Source organism: Labeo rohita, chromosome 23 (assembly GCF_022985175.1).
Source record: "Labeo rohita strain BAU-BD-2019 chromosome 23, IGBB_LRoh.1.0, whole genome shotgun sequence".
NCBI classification, from domain to species: Eukaryota; Metazoa; Chordata; class Actinopteri; order Cypriniformes; family Cyprinidae; genus Labeo; species Labeo rohita.
The window spans coordinates 6724031-6740826 of NC_066891.1; the positions used below are offsets into that span (position 1 = coordinate 6724031).

The following is a 16796-nucleotide window of genomic DNA, read 5'->3' on the forward strand; positions in this document are numbered from 1 at the left end:
GCTCCGCATGGAGAACCGCTATACTTGCCACAACGCTTGACTCCAAGACAAGCGTCTGGCCCATAAAGCACACATTAAAAGAAGATAAATTAAAAAATAAAAAGGCATTTACACAAACCCAAGACGGCGCTATATTGGTTTGGTTCACCATGCTTTGTTTTGCTTGAGCTCGGCTAAAAACAGAAAGCCACATTATTGCGTTTCGTTTGAACGAACTGTGAGTCCATATGCTTTTGAGCTTAGCCTTTTTTTAATCGTAAAGGAATAATTTTATCCACTCCAAACCTCTTCACATAATCTCTTACACATCCAAACCAAAGTACGAAAACTGGCTACGGGAAGACTTTTCCAGAACTTCCATGTAAGCAAAAAGCAGAAGAACCTTAAAAAAATGTTCTTACCAGATCTTAATTTAGCAATGACACATTCCATTGATCAAAATTGACGGTAAAGATATTTGTAAAGACTTTTCAAATAAATTCTGTTCTTTTGAACCTTCTGTTCATTAAAAAGAATCTTTTAAAAAAAGACTGTTTTTCTTAATTACCAAATTAGCAGATTAAAATGATTTCTGAAGGATCATGTGACACTCAAGACTGGAGTAATGATGCTGAAAATTCAGCTTTGCATCACATGAATGAATTACATTTTAAAATATATTCAGATAGAAAACAAAAGTTATTTGAAACTACAAAAATATGTCACAATATGATGACCATATGACACTATTATTCAACATTATATTTTCCAATCGAAATGGCATTTTCACAAACCTGCAGAAGTTTAGCTGGAAGTTTAGCTGATAGCTGGACACCTGCAGAATTAAACGTGGAAAGTGGTAATTATACTAAAGTATACATAATCTCCACTGTTTCAGACAGAGTACATACTGTGCTGTATGTGAAAAAGCTAGTATTCAATTCCAACCAAAGACACAGACACATTTTTTCATTTCTAAAAGAGCTTAAACGGGTCTAAAGCAAGGAAATTACCAGCATACAAGAAGTCAGAGAAGTATGCAGACTGGGGCTAGTGACTGATGGGTCACAGTTTTGGGTCAGAGGACATCCGGAGCAATTAAAAGGAAAGTACACATTACCACAAAAATGGCCCAGATGCATGTCAAAATACACGACCACAGTCTAAATTTACCAAGACTGAGCTGCTACTGCAGAATTATGACATGCAAAAACCAAAGACTTTTGAAAACTGTCATACAGGCTACTTTTATGATCATTTTATGATAATTGAAGTTAGATAATATACGCTATATAGGAATAAATGCTCTAGAGGTATTGTTCATTCTTAGTTCATGTTAAGTAATGTAGTTAACTAATGAACCTTATTGTAAAGTGTTACTGATTTATGTATTTGAATTGCATATGAAATTTCCACCAATTTGGATTACACAATTTTAGCACGCAATCTTAATTTCTCAAATCTTACTTTAATGCATATTTGTTATTACATAAACAAAATATATGATTTCTGGGTAAGATTTCTGCACTTCAAATAAACAAATAAATACAAATCTGTTTTAAAAGATCAGTTTAAAACTACATTTTTATTGTTTTTTTTGTTTTTTTTAAGTTATTATAAACAGTTTAAAAATGCAAAATGAAAAAATACACAGAATAAATTAAAATAAATAAAAAAGCTAAATCCCACATGACCAAGGTCATTTTTTAGCTGAAATAAATAAATAAATAAATAAATAAATAAAAGGAAATTTTTGTTGGAAAGGTCAAAATTTTATGTGTGAATATATGAAAATATATTTATATACAAACACAAACTAATGTATATGAACTACAGATCTGTTTAAAACTACATTTTAATGTTTTTTTAAGTTACTATAAAGTTTAAAAATGCAAAATGAAATAAAAGTACAGGATAAATTAAAATAAATAAAGCCAAATCTCACAAGACCAAGGTCATATTTTAGCTGAAATAAATAAATAAATAAATAAATAAATAAAAGGAAATTTTTGTTCGAAAGGTCCAAATTTAGTGTGTGAATATCTGAAAATATATTTATATATAAACACAAACTAATGTATATGAACTACAGATCTGTTTTAATCTACATTTTTAATGTTTTTTTTTTAAGTTATTATAAAGTTTAAAAATGCAAAATGAAATAAAAGTACAGGATAAATTAAAATAAATAAAGCCAAATCTCACAAGACCAAGGTCATGTTAGCTGAAGATAATAAAAATAAACAAACAAACAAATAAATAAATAACCCTGGCCTAGTTTAATGAACTATTTGCACATATAGTTTATTTTAATAATTAATATTTTCAAGAACCACTTTGATTCTAAATTCTATTTACCAAGAGTTAGCAAAATTGTGAATTGTGAAAACAATAAAAATGCTATAGCTGTACAAGCAATATTAGCTAATATATTAGTTAAGATTGAACCAAATTAATGCTGTCAAATGATTAATCGTTATTAATCACATCCAAAATTTAAGTTTTTGTTTACATAATATATGTGTGTACTGTGTATGTTTATTGTGCATATATTAAATACACACACACAATATATATTTCGAAAAGAACATATGCACATATATTATGTAAACCAAAACAGAACTTTTATCATGATTAATCATTTAACAGCACTAAGACAAATTGGATTTTCTTTGATGATAAATACATAAACTTGGTTACTGCGTAAAACACATTCAGTTTATAACTACTATTACAGAAATCATACCTGTTTTTTTTTTTGTTTTTTTTACCTGTTTCATGTATGTATGGCTGACAAACATGCATCACATTAAGTGTGTTAGTTTATGTTAAATCTGTTTAATCCTAATGGATTTTACATCCAATTTAAATAGTTAAATAATTAAATAATAATAATTAAATAATTAAATCTTAATTTTAGGCCTAAATACATTTTTTACAGGTTGGACTTTCATCACAATGTATTACTCAGAATTCCACAGTAGGAAGCCACACAGGCTTGGAATGATGACGGTAAATGACAAAATTTTCATTTTCAGATGCTAAAATCAATGTAGTCGATCCAATACAAACAACTCTTAAAAAAAAATAAACATTCCAAATTGGAGTTTTCACAGTGATGCCATAGAAGAACCATTTTGGGTTCCAAAAGAACCTTTCAGTCAACACTTCTTAAAGAACCAATTTTTCTAGAACATTTTAATAATAACCCTTTGAAAGGTTCCAAGGATGTTAAAGGTTCTTCATGGAACCATAGATGCCAATAACTACCAAAACAAGCTCCATTTTGGAGGCCAATTTTAGGATATCAATTTTGGTTTAAATGTTCTGGAATTAATCTGCAGCTACACCAGCCAGGCAGGTGAAACAAAAAGCACACATTCAGACAAACTTCTGCTTGTCCTATTATGGGCTGAGTCAACCACGGACCACAAGAGACCAGCCACAAACAGTCCGGGTAACCAGCCCATTCACAGAAGCTGATGACAAATGTCTACAGAGTGGTGTGGGATTTCCACACTTACATACAGAGAACATCTAAAGCCTATTTGGTCACCATGGAAGAACCAAAACTTCCTTGAATGACTAATCCTGAGTTTAAACCCATGGTTCCCATACAATCCACTGCACAATCACTTCCCTTGAAGAGTAAAGTTCACTTCGGGGCAATAGAGTTTACCAGCACAAGGTCTCACGTCTGCTAAATAAAGGCTATTCTACAAAGTTTTCTCATCTCCGAATTGCCTTCAACCAGTAGTTTCCCACATTTCAGTACCCTAAATATGGCTAAACCTCATGCAGATGTTCATTAAATCAATTTTAAATGAATTGAAAGATCTTAAAAATAAAAAAAAATAAAATAAAAAAAAACATTAGCCAAGAATGACCAAGAGGACAAGTTCGTCCATGCTAAAGGAGACCAACTAACTTCGCTTTTTCGCAAGAAACATTCCTCTCAGTGTGTGTTTCAACATGTAGCATCAGAAAAGGCAAATGTGCATGTACACACCCACACCTGGAAAACAGCCACCATTATTACAAAAGTGAGCAAGAATATGAATTACAAGAGACTGGCTTCTGAAAAGACCAAAAAAAACGGCCAAAACAGCATTTCGTATTTCGGTTTACTATAAAAACAAAATGAAAACCACAAATTTCACAAACCGCTCCAATGGTGAAATCTCATAAACATTGCGAAGCTTAAACCCAATTAGAGACAACGACTTGTATAGTTCAACATGTACGTCCAGGACTTTCTAAAACATGCTTTAAAAGTTGAATACAAATGACATGAAATAGACAGAAAAACCCTAGGAAGCATAACGTCTCCCCATCTGCTGGGTAACCAGAGACATGTGTAGTGAAGACAGAAGAAAAAAAAAAAAAACTCACCAGCAGCTGCGCGTATTCAACTCAAACTCTATCAAGTGCGCTGAGAGAACAGTCTCAAACTCCACACTGTGACGCAACGCTGCTATCCATAGCTTTAGGGGAGGAATAGGAGGAGGAATTGACATACAGGAAAGAGGGAGGGGGATAGAACGAGGGAGAGAACGAGAGAGAGAGAGAGAGAGAGAAAGAGAGGGAGAGAGAGAAAGTCGTCTAAAAGGAAGTGAAAGGAGAAGGAACACTACATTCAAAGTAAGCATTCTTTTTGAGCTGGAAATGACAGAGGAGAAAGCTAAATCTCACAAGACCAAGGTCATATTTTAGCTGAACATAATTAAACTAAAAATAAATAACTAATTTTATTATTTAACTAAAAAATAAGATTAACAATAAATAAATACATAAATACACAGTATAAGGTCAAATTTTGTTAGAAAGGTCAAAATTTCATATGTGAATAGAGGTCGACCGATATTGGATTTTACCGATACCGATAACTAGGTTAGACCACACTGGCCGATACCGATTAATCGACCGTTAGTTTTTAAAATGGATACTGCACAGAAAATAAATAGTGCTCTACTATTTAAAAAAAAAAAAAAAAAAAAAGCAGCCTACATACTTTGTAAATAAATAAAAATATTAGTATTAATTATATATTGATCATTACAGTTAGTTCATTGTTCGTTCCAAGGTCATATTTTAGCTGAGAATAAATAAATAAATAAATAAATAAATAAATAAGTGTAAGGAAAATTTTGTTAGAAAGGTCAAAATTTAATGTGAATAGATGAAAATATATTCATATATAAATACAAATCAACGTATATGAACTACAGATCTGTTTAAAACATACAGCATGTTTAATGTTTTTTTTTAAGTTATTAGAATGTTTAAAAATACAAAATGAAATAAAAGTACAGAATAAATTAAAATAAATAAAGCTAAATCTCACAAGACCAAGGTCATATGAACTACAGATCTGTTTAAAACTACATCATTTTTAATGTTTTTTAAGCTATTATAAACAGTTAAAAAATGCTAAATTAAATAAATAAATTAATATATAAGTAAATTAAATTAATATATAAATAAAAAAGCTAAATCTCACAAGACCAAGGCAGTATTTTAGCTGAAATAAATAAATAAATAAATCTCACAAGACAAAACAAAGATTTACAGATAATGTACTCATCCCCTTGTCATCCAAGATGTTCATGTCTTTCTTTCTTCAGTCGTAAAGGAATTGTTTTTTGAGGAAAACATTTCAGCATTTTTCTCCATATAATGGTGCCCCGATTTTGAACTTCCAAAATGCAGTCTAAATGCAGCCTCAAGCGATCCCAAATGCGGTTGTAAATGATCCCAGCCGAGAAAGAAGGGTCTTATCTAGCGTAAGAGCACCATACCAGTCCATTATATGGAGAAAAATGCAGAAATGTTTTCCTCAAAAAAATAATTTCTTTACGACTGAAGAAAGAAAGACATGAACATTTTGGATGACAAGGGGGTGAGTACACTATATGTGCATCTTTGTTTTGGAAGTGGACTTCTCCTTTAATTGTCACAAAAATGAATTTCTAAATCAAAACTACTTCAAAAAACTTCACCATGGCACATGTCCAATAAAACAAAGTAATACCATAATCATATACCGTGTTATTCACATGGTACATGGAACAACAGCATGGTATTACCATGGTATATGTCCAGTAAAATATAAAAGGTAATATTATGAGTACTAATTTTCTGAGTACATAAAACAGAGCTTGAGACTGGGAAAAGAAAGAGAAAAAACTCTGCACATATTCGTCCTAACCCAGTCCAGACCTGCACACTCCCCCTCACTTACGTTAACATGTTTAAACTCTTCCTACTACTCATCGTGATCCAAAAAATCCATGTAATTTTCTCCTGAAACGTCTGCACGCTTGCGTACATAAGACTTACGCATCCATCGCATGACAAACGAGAAAAATAAATGATCAAACATTAAAAAAATTCCAAATAATTACAAGGAACGTCTCTCTGGCATGCCGTTAGATGCACTCACCGCCAACCGGTCGGAGTCGCATGCGTATTTGCATGTGTGCATGTTGCTCTACACCTCAGTATGACAAACCGCTGTCCTCTATGGTCGCTCCAGAGCAAACTGCAGCTTCCTCCTGCGTCTGGCAGGATTTGTTGGATCGGGGTGCTTTCAATCTAATAACTCCGTAAGCTAGTGCGTGTATGTGTGTGTGTTATACAAGGTGAATGTTTCTGTCCCTGATGTTGTTTCTTCCAGTGTAGGTGCAGTTTAGACCCTGAAGGTGTCTGTGGGACTATTTAACTGCCAGAGACTCTACAAGGAAGGAAGACATCAGATATAATCAGGGAGTCGGGACTGAAGACCCGGTGTGTGTTTATGAAATACGCCCCCATCCTCACCCACATAAACTGAACTGCTTTGTCTTGTTGATATCTTCAGATGAAGCTTATCTGTGAATCAGTTCACATGAATTGCTTTAATGGATTCTTAAGGAGGAGAGATGATAACAATCTGGCAAAAGTGCTAAAAAGGGAAAGAGAGAAGTCTAAAAACGAACAATGCATATTGTCACACACATCATAAAACACATTCGCTATATTATGAGCATTTCTGAAATAATTTATTGTGACTGGTCAGTTGTGGCATTTTGGAGTTATATAATTGTATATAATGACTATTAGGCGTTAGAGTGTTTATGCGTTATTTGCCACATTCAATTTTATTTTATTTATTTATTTATTTTTAATCTCATTTCAGCATTTTCTAAATTAATACATAAATATTTGCATTCAGAGTTTGGGAAGTGTTAATTTTGGATCCTAGTTAAAAAGGTCAAATGTCAAAGTTTCATATGTGACTAAAATAAAGTAAAATAAAACGCCATTATGTTTTTTTATTTTGATGATTTATTTATTTATTCATTCATTCATTCATTCATTCATTCAATCTCATTTCAGTATTTTTTTCAGTAAATGTCAGTTTTATATGTGAATAAAATAAAATAAAATATAAAAATAAAATAAAATAAAATAAAATAATTGTAAAGAAAGACAATTATGCCAATTTTTTTTTTTTTTTATTTTAAAGAAAGAAAATTATGTAATTTTTATTTATTTATTTGGTCAATCTAATTTCAGCATTTTCTAAATAAAAATAGAAATATTTGCATGTAGATCTTGGCAATTGTTAATTTTGGTTAAAAGTTTTCTGTGGCAAAAAAATAAAAATAATAATATATATATATAAATTAATTTAAATTAATTTAATTTAAAAAAAAAAAAAAAAATTGTATTGACATTATTTTCATGACTTCATGAAATTAAGAAGAATTTCTCCCCAAGTTTACCTTAATGCATCTGGATGTTTTATTTTTGAGTTTTGGACCCTAAATTTCACATTAATTTATAAAAAAAATTAAAAAATAAATTATATATAATATTTATACATGAATTTATAAATATATATATATATATATATATTATAAATAAAACATTTTCCCTACTAGCAATATCAAATCCAAATTCTAAAACAAAAAAAAAATAAAAATAAATAAAAAAAAAAAAAAATATATATATATATATATATATATATATATATATATATATATATATATATATATATATTTTTTTTTTTTTTTTAATCCAAACAGGTATCCAAACACTCCCCTATCATTTGAAATTGGTCAGACAAACAGGCAGTCTCACTCCAAATTGGCATCATTGTTTCAGCTAACATTTCTGTGTTGAGCCGGTTTGGATGCTCAAACAAACAATGTTTCATGTCATGTCACATAAGGCCTGTCAGTCAAACATATGAGGAGCAAATCCTACTGAACCCCAAACAGATGACTACACAATGCTAGTTTACAAAGATTTACCACAATACTACATAAAACAACACACCCTCCACAAAATACACTCTGAAAGGGAGGTTTTGTTTTAGTTCTGCTTTGTTATTGCACTAGCATTGTATTTCCAGGATTAGATCCTTAGGGTGTAAAATACGCTTGACGTACTAGTCCACATGACTTATAACGAGTCGCTCTCTACCCAACACACTACTCAACTAGACCAGATCAGAGCTTTCTAAACAAAACTCACTGTTCCTCTGGCATTCCAAGTAAAACCACTCTGAGCTTCACTTGAGTCCTCTACAATTAGCTTCCTACATGAGAGACACTGTCTGTGTGTGTGATTGTGTGTTTGGGGAATAGCATCCCATCCTCAAGAACCCCCTGCTGTCTACCTCAATTAAAAGAGTCTATATTTAAAGAGGCAGACAGCAGCAACACAATTACCTGAGGGGATCAGGTGCTCTGGGCAAAGCAAGCAGGAAGATGCAGCACAAGTGCTTCAACACAGCTGACGCCCATCTGACACAATACAGCCATTTTTGTCATAGCAAAAGGATGCAGGACGGTCCTGGTTGTGTGTCTGACTGCTCCATTTGCCATGATTGTCAGAACATTTTACATGAAGGTTTACCAGTGATTTCAAGCTTGACGAACCAAATTCCTGTTATCAGTGTCGAAAACAGTTGCTTTTTTTGCAAACTGTATTACATTGTTTCCCAAAGATTATTTGATAAATAGAAAGTTTAAAAGAACAGCATTTATTTCAAATGGAAATCCCAGTAAATGTCTTTACTGTCAGTTTTGGTCAATTTATTGCATCCTTGTGGAATAAAATTATTAATTCCAAAAACTATTGAAAGGTAGTCTATGCAGAAAATACAGACGGAATCACGGAATCCAGTCATAAAAATGGAATTTACTGAATAGCACGGAATGTCCGCTTTCGTTTACTACATACATACTGAGGCACGCATGACACTTGCAGTGTTTTTAACCTCTGCTGCCTCAATATATGAGTACATGAACACAAACAATCTCTATAGATCTGCTGTGAGAGTCACTTTATGAGCAGTTTACCCTTTCTTTTGAGATAAACTACTGTCATATCATAAAAACTGAGAAACTTAAATGTCTTTACAACAACCCGTCGAAACAAAAGAAATGTATTACTTAATGTAATGATAGTACTACTACTACTACTAGTAGTAGTAGAATTATTAGGCCTATTAAAACATAATTTTTAAGGAATACTTACTACAAAAATTATTTACCAGAAAAATGTAAACACACAAAACAGTATTTCTGAAAAAAAAATAAAATAAAAAAAAAAAAAAAAAAAAAAAATTATTTGGGAATTTGGGAAAAAAATAAAATGGAATTTGGAAAAAAATTCAAAAGGGCCCTATACATGTCACAAACATTGGGTACAAGTCCATTTGGAAATTGGATAAAGAAGAACATCATACACAACCCAATCAAACTAAATTTGGGGATTTTCTTTTTTCTATAAATTAATTACAGATTTGCTGAGGTAAAAATCATCAGTAGTATTTCTGTAATATCTTTAGAGTTTCAGCTTTAGGATAATTTGAATGAACTGCAAAACACTGTTACTTAAGCTGATGTTTACTTGCATTTAGCCCTTGGTGTGCTAATTCTGGAAAAACAAGTGTTTAGCAAGTGCTAATTTTGGGCATGTTCAGGAATCTAAATGGATTTCACAAAATAAATGCAAAGTTTGACCAAATCATTTTTGTGAACTGGGTCAAATTATTAATTGAACAGACCCCCCCCCCCCCCAAATAAATAAATAAATAAATAAATAGACAAGTAAACTGCAGTTAGTTCTTTGTGTTCAGAAAATCCTTGAGTCTGTGAGTGAGTTAAACTTGACAACTAAATCATTCCATTCGATTGATTGATTAAATGGTTCAAGTTTTGACTAAATAAATAAATAACAAAAAATGCAAATTTTGGTTTACTATAAAAACCTAAAGGCATTTAGCAAAACAACAAATGCAAAGTCTGACCCAATCATTAAATCAAGTCAAATGATTCACTTGAAAAGATCAAACTCGAAGAAAATGAGTGTTTGGCAATTGGTAATTTTGGATATTTCACAAAACGACAAACTCAAAGTTTGATCAAATCATGAGCAAATAATTTTTGTGAACTGGGTCAAACAATGGATGAACAATGGATGAACAACAACAACAAAGAAGATTCATTCATAAAATTCCAAAAGCCACAGGACATATTTGTGAGATAAATAGACTGGAATGAGTTCATTATTTATTAAAAATCTTTGAGTCAGTGAGTTAAACTTGAGAAATGAATCAGTCCAATTCCAAAGACTCACTGAAAAGATCCAACTAAAAGAAAATTTGTGTTTGGCAAGTGATAATTTTTGATGTGTTCTTGAACCAAAATGGATTTCACAAAATAAACACAAAGTTTTACCAAATAATATATTATTAATATAAATATAATACTATATTATATAATTAATTAAACAGATCCAACTAATATATTATATATATATATATATATATATAATTTATATTTATATTTATATTTTATATATTTATATTTATATTTATATTTATATTTATATTTATATTTATATATTATATATATATATATATATATATTTATATTTTATATTTTATATATATATATGTATATATATATATTTATATATAATATATATATATATATATATATATATATATATATATATACACACTACCATTCAAAAGTTTGGGGTCAGTACATTTTTATTGTTTCTTTTTTTTTTTTTTTTAAGAAATTAATACTTTTATTCACCAAGGATGTATAAAGTTAATAATTAAAAGTTTATTAAAAGTTAATAATAAATAATTTACATTCTTATAAAATATTTATATTTTGAATAAACACTGTACTTTTTAAACTTGTTATTCATGAAAGAATCCTGAAAAAAAAAAAAAAAAAAAAAAAAAAAAAAAAAAAATACAGGTTCCTGAAAAAATATTTGGCAGCACAACTGTTGATATTATCCAACATTGATCATTCTAATAATAAATCCGCATATTAGAATGATTTCTGAAGGATAATAATATATATATATATATATATATATATATATATATATATATATATATATATATACATATATATATATATATATATATATATATATATACATATATATATATATATATATATATATATATATATATATATAAACTTGTCAGACTTAAAGATTAAACTTTTAATGATTCATTCACAAAACTTCAAAAGCCACAGGACAGATTTTGGGACAAGCTGACTTTTTTAAGGAAAATCCGTGAAAAGACTGTGAGTGAGTTCATGTTTCTGCCTCATACTAATAGTGTTTTTGCTTTTCAGGTTTTCCTGTAAAAATCTCAGAGCTGATTTACTCCATCAGCACCAGAAAAACAACTACTCATCTTGAATGCAGGCTGGACTTAATTGTCCTTTTCTAAGAAACAAACATTACGCAACAGCTTCTTTCCCAAGAAGGTGCGCAAACCTGCCCAGAAAACACCTCACACTAAGCCAAGCCTTACATCTTAGCTGTAAGTCTTACATCTACTGTGACGCAATGTTGATAAACACATTGATTAAAATGTGTGTCAGATCTTATTTTGCTATTCAACCAGGTAGCTTCATCATTTATGATATCAAATCCACTGACGTCATAACTCATAAACAAAAAGGTTCCTGTGTGGTTTCTGTGACTGATGTCAGTCACTAGTCTTTCATTCTCATGCACCACTCAAAAGACACCCCATATCTTCTGCACTGAAAAGCCATTATCTTACTCTGACCGGCAGATTTTCGCACCCACACCACCACACCGGCCTTAATGCCAGTAGAGGCTCCAACAGTGAGCGGTCAATCGGCATTACGCAACACTGAAGCAATCCTACCATTCTTTTACGAAGGAAACCGCTCATCTGGGTCTTCACTCGCTCATTTCATCTTATGAGCCATTACCTTGTCCACTCAAACTAAATTTATGCTTCGGTGGTTATTTAATGGCATTACAATCTGTGGGGAAAATTCAACTACAACTGAATCAGTGTAATTCATGAACAAGTAATTTTTGTAAACTGAACTGCATCAAACGACTCATTGAAAATATCCAATAAAAAAAGATTCACTCACAAATTTGAAAAGCCATACAAAAAAATTGGGGGGACAAACAGAACCAAAATAAACCATTATTTACTGAAAACCTCAGTGAAAAAAAACCTTGAGAACTGAATCAGTCCAATTCATTAACAAATCATTTTTGTGAACTGAACTGGATCAAATGATTCATTGAAAAGATCCAATTTAAAAAAAAAAGGATTCATTCACAAATTTCAAAAGCCATATATGACAAATTTGGGGGACAAACAGATGGAAAATAAATTATTATTTACTGAAAACCTCAGTGAGAAAAATTTGATAACTGAATCAGGTTAATTCATAAATGAGTCATGTTTGTGAACTGAACTGGATCAAATGACTCACTGAAAAGATGAAACTACAAAATGATTTTATAATCATTTATACATCAAATTTATACATTTTTAAAAGCTATACGATAGATTTAGGAGACACACAGACCAAAAATAAATACTTATTTACTGAAAACCTCAGTGAGAAAAACTGTAGAACTAAATCAGTCAAATTCATAAACAAATCATTTTTGTGAACTGAACTGGATCAAAATGATTCATGGTCCAATTAAAAAAAAATAAAAAAAGATTCATTCACAAATTTGAAAAGCCATACAAAAGATTTGGGAGACAAACAGACCAAACATAAATCATTATTTACTGAAAATCTCAGTGAGAAAAACTTGATAACTAAATATGTTCAATTCGTAAACAAGTCATTTTTTTGAGCTGAACTGGATCAAATGACTCACTGAAAAGCTGAGACTAAAAAATTATAAATGTACACATTTTTAAAAGCCATACAATAGATTTAGGAGACACACAGACCAAAAATAAATCGTTATTTAATGAAAACCTCAGTCAAAAAAAAAAAAAAAAAAAAAAAAAAAAAACTTGAACTGAATCAGTCCAATTAATGAACAAATCATTTTTGTGAACTAAACTGGATCAAATGATTCACTGAAAAGATTAAACTAAAAAATTATTCATTTATAAATTTTTAAATTCCATAAGACAGATTTAGGGGACAAACAGACCTCAAACAAATCATTATTTCCTGAAAACCTCAGTGAGAAAAACTTGAGAACTGATTCAGTCCAATTCATGAACAAATCATTTTGTGATCTGGATCAAATGATTAATTGAAAATATAATAATAATAAAAAAAGTGATTCATTCACAAATGTAAAAAGCCATACGAAAGATTTGGGGGACAAACAGACCCAAACTATTATTTACTGAAAACTTCAGTGAGAAAAACTTGAGAACTGAATCAGTCCCAATCATGAACAGAACTTAACTGGATCAAATGATTCACTGAAAAGATGAAATTAAAAAAATGATTCATTTTAACATTTTTAAAAGCCATATGATAGACTTGGGGGATAAACAGACTGAAAATAAACCATTATGTACTGAAAACCTCACTGAGAAAAACTGTAGCACTGAATCAGTCCAACCGAACTGGATCAAATGATTCATTAAAAAGCTTAAGCTTAAAAATGATTAATTAAAAAAAAAAAAAAAGTAAAAGCCATATAAAAGCCAGATTTAGGGGACAAACAAACCGAAAACATCATTTACTGAAAACCTCAGTAAGAAAAACTTTTTCAAATCATTTTCGTGAACTGAACTGGATCAAATGATTATGATTCACTGAAAAGAACCAACCAAAAATGATTAATTTACAAGTTTTTAAAAGCCATACGATAGATTTCTGTGGCAAACACCCCAGCTGAATTAGAGAATTGAATCGGCCTTAAAATGAACAAATCATTTGTGTAACTGGGTCAAATGATTCATTGAAAAGATCCAACTAAAAAAAAAAATGATTCATTAAATTACACATCACTACGTCTCTACTAAACTCTCATAGCGATACAGGGCAAGGATGTTAATGTTTTAATCAAATAATAACAACAACATTTCAGACCTGATTCACTTTCATTATCTCACACTGGTTTGGAACAACTAGAAAGTGAGTAAAGGATTTTTGGGTTAAACATTCCTTTAAAGCCGAAAGGCTACACGCAAAGTCAGCTATGGTCTAAACAGTCTGTGTGTCCTCATGCTATTGTCTTACGGCTCATTTCGGATCTTAAAGAAGCCATCAAGGTTCATTTCTAAAATCATCCTCTGCTCAGAGTTACACATGAATCATTAGGGTAACGAAAAGCTAAATATTTATGGGCCGTTTCAGAACTGGAAAAGAACAGACACGAATGAGAACAGACGGCCGACAGAGACGGCATGCGCTCGATCACTCAGCAGCACGCCTCGGGAAAGATTAACAGCGGAATAAGGAAACAGAAGGAAAAGCTGGAGTTATCTGGAAGCGGGTAGCAAGGACGCTTTCCCTGAAGGAAACTTTAAGAGTGGCGGTTGAGTGGGCGGCTCGACGGCAGAGGATTGATTTTGACGAGGATGAGGTGTTATGGAGAAAGTGAGGGCAGTTATCTGATCTATCGCTACGCTTGACGTACACACGCACACACACAGAGCTCTCAGCTGTTTGTCTTTGGTGGGGTGTATTTCCCTGGCGATCCACACCTTGCCTAGTCCTGTTGGGGACTGAATAGAGGTAATTGGCTCTGAGTGATGGATACACGCTCAGACTGGCCCGTTTCTACACGGAAACACCATCAGATACCAGAAGATACAGACTGAAAGACAAAAGGACACACTCCAGAGTCCCGTTAACCATTTATTTATCTTTTTTAAGGCAACAGGATCAGAAGAGTGTTATTGCTAACCAACTAAAATAAGTTGAAGTGCTAAAATGATTAAAACTGATACATAAATAGATTTTAAAATATAAATAAACAACTATTTAAAAACAAAAATACTAAAAAAGGAAAAAAAATTTAATTTAAAACATTAAAGCGAAAATAAAAATGTCATATAAATATTAGATTAAAAATAACAAAATTCAAAAATAATAGTAAAAATTACAATTATACAACTAAATTACTAAATATTTTTCAAAAATCGAAATAGAACTAAAAAAAATTTAAATAAAACACTGAAACTGAAATAAAATAAAAATAAAGAAATTAAAGCTATAAAAAGAATTGTAAAAAATACAATTATGTAACCAAATTACTATAACTAAATGATTAAAATCTTTTTTGGTAATCAAAATAGAACTGAAATTTTAATTAATTAAATTGAGAATTAAAAATGCTGTTTTGACAAATAAATTAAATAATAAACATGATAAAAGCACAAAACAAAATTACTAATAATTAATTTACTAAAAATAGTTTTCGATAACTGAAAAGGGGGAACCTAAAATGCAAAATAAATATTAGATGTAAAATAATAAAAATTATGACAGAGAAATCTAACACAACAACAACGATAACAACAACAACAACAACAATAATAATAATAATAATAATAATAATGGTGGTGGTGGTGGTAAAAGATAACAAATATACAACCAAATTAAACATCAAACTATTAAAATAATTTTCTGTTATTGAAATGGTGGTGAAAAATGTATACAATTAAACCAAAAATTAAAAATGTTGAACTAACTGAAATACATCATTTTAACTTTAAACACTAAAATAATTAAAACTGGATTAAAATAAAATTAAATAAAATAAATAAATAATTATTTCATTTTCATTTCTAAAACTTGAATGAAAGTTTAAGTATAAAATAAACATTAATTAAATTGAAAATTGAAAATTAAATTCAGAATTAAACACGCTGTCCAGAAAACTAAATGAAATAAACTGTAAATATTAAAATGACTAAAGCTGAAATAAAACCACCTATACAGAAATAAAAACAAAAAAAAGTGTTTCTGATGACTGAAAATGGTAAAACAAAAGGCAAAATAAATATTAGATGAAAAATAATGTATAGAAATCTAAGAAAAATAAAATAATAATAACAATAATAAAGGTAAAATGGCAAGAATACAACCAAATTAAAAATAAATCTTCAAATCCTTTTCTCTCACTGAAATAAACTGAAAAATGTATAAAATTAAAACAAAAATTTTAAATGTTAAACTAACTGAAATACATTGGTTTAAGTTTAAATTAAAATAAATTAAAGCTACACAAAAATATTTAAAAAAAAACATAAATAAAATGACAAAAGCATATAAAATTACCAAAACTTGAATGAAACTTAAAATAAAAAAATAATCAATTCTAAATATTAAGAAATAAAATAGTATATAAATGCCTATAAAGTGATAAAGGACAAAAAATAATAATAATAATAATAACAGACTGAATTTCGAGTTTGTGCAGCACAACACGTCAGAGCATGTGCCATACTGTCAGGCAGCATTTCCAACAATCAGCTCATTTTTAAGGCTTTCCAAAATTACCCGGTTAAAGCGACCGATTTC

The 16796-nt window shown here is 30.2% G+C and overlaps 1 protein-coding gene across 7 annotated transcripts in view; it reads right to left on the bottom strand.

Moving 5' to 3' along the window:
- The window catches only part of plekhg5b (pleckstrin homology domain containing, family G (with RhoGef domain) member 5b), an 84871-nt gene that overhangs the window by 47129 nt on the left and 20946 nt on the right, over window positions 1–16796 (bottom strand). The window contains exon 1 of one of the 7 annotated variants that reach the window (XM_051096453.1): window positions 6422–6441. The exons of 3 other annotated variants lie outside the window; for them this stretch is intronic. The gene's annotated coding sequence lies outside the window, so the exon portion shown is untranslated. Of the gene's footprint in view, window positions 1–773; window positions 815–4371; window positions 4513–6421; window positions 6442–16796 lie in introns of those variants that run through there. 3 more of the 7 variants (XM_051096455.1, XM_051096456.1, XM_051096457.1) reach the window with 3 other exon arrangements.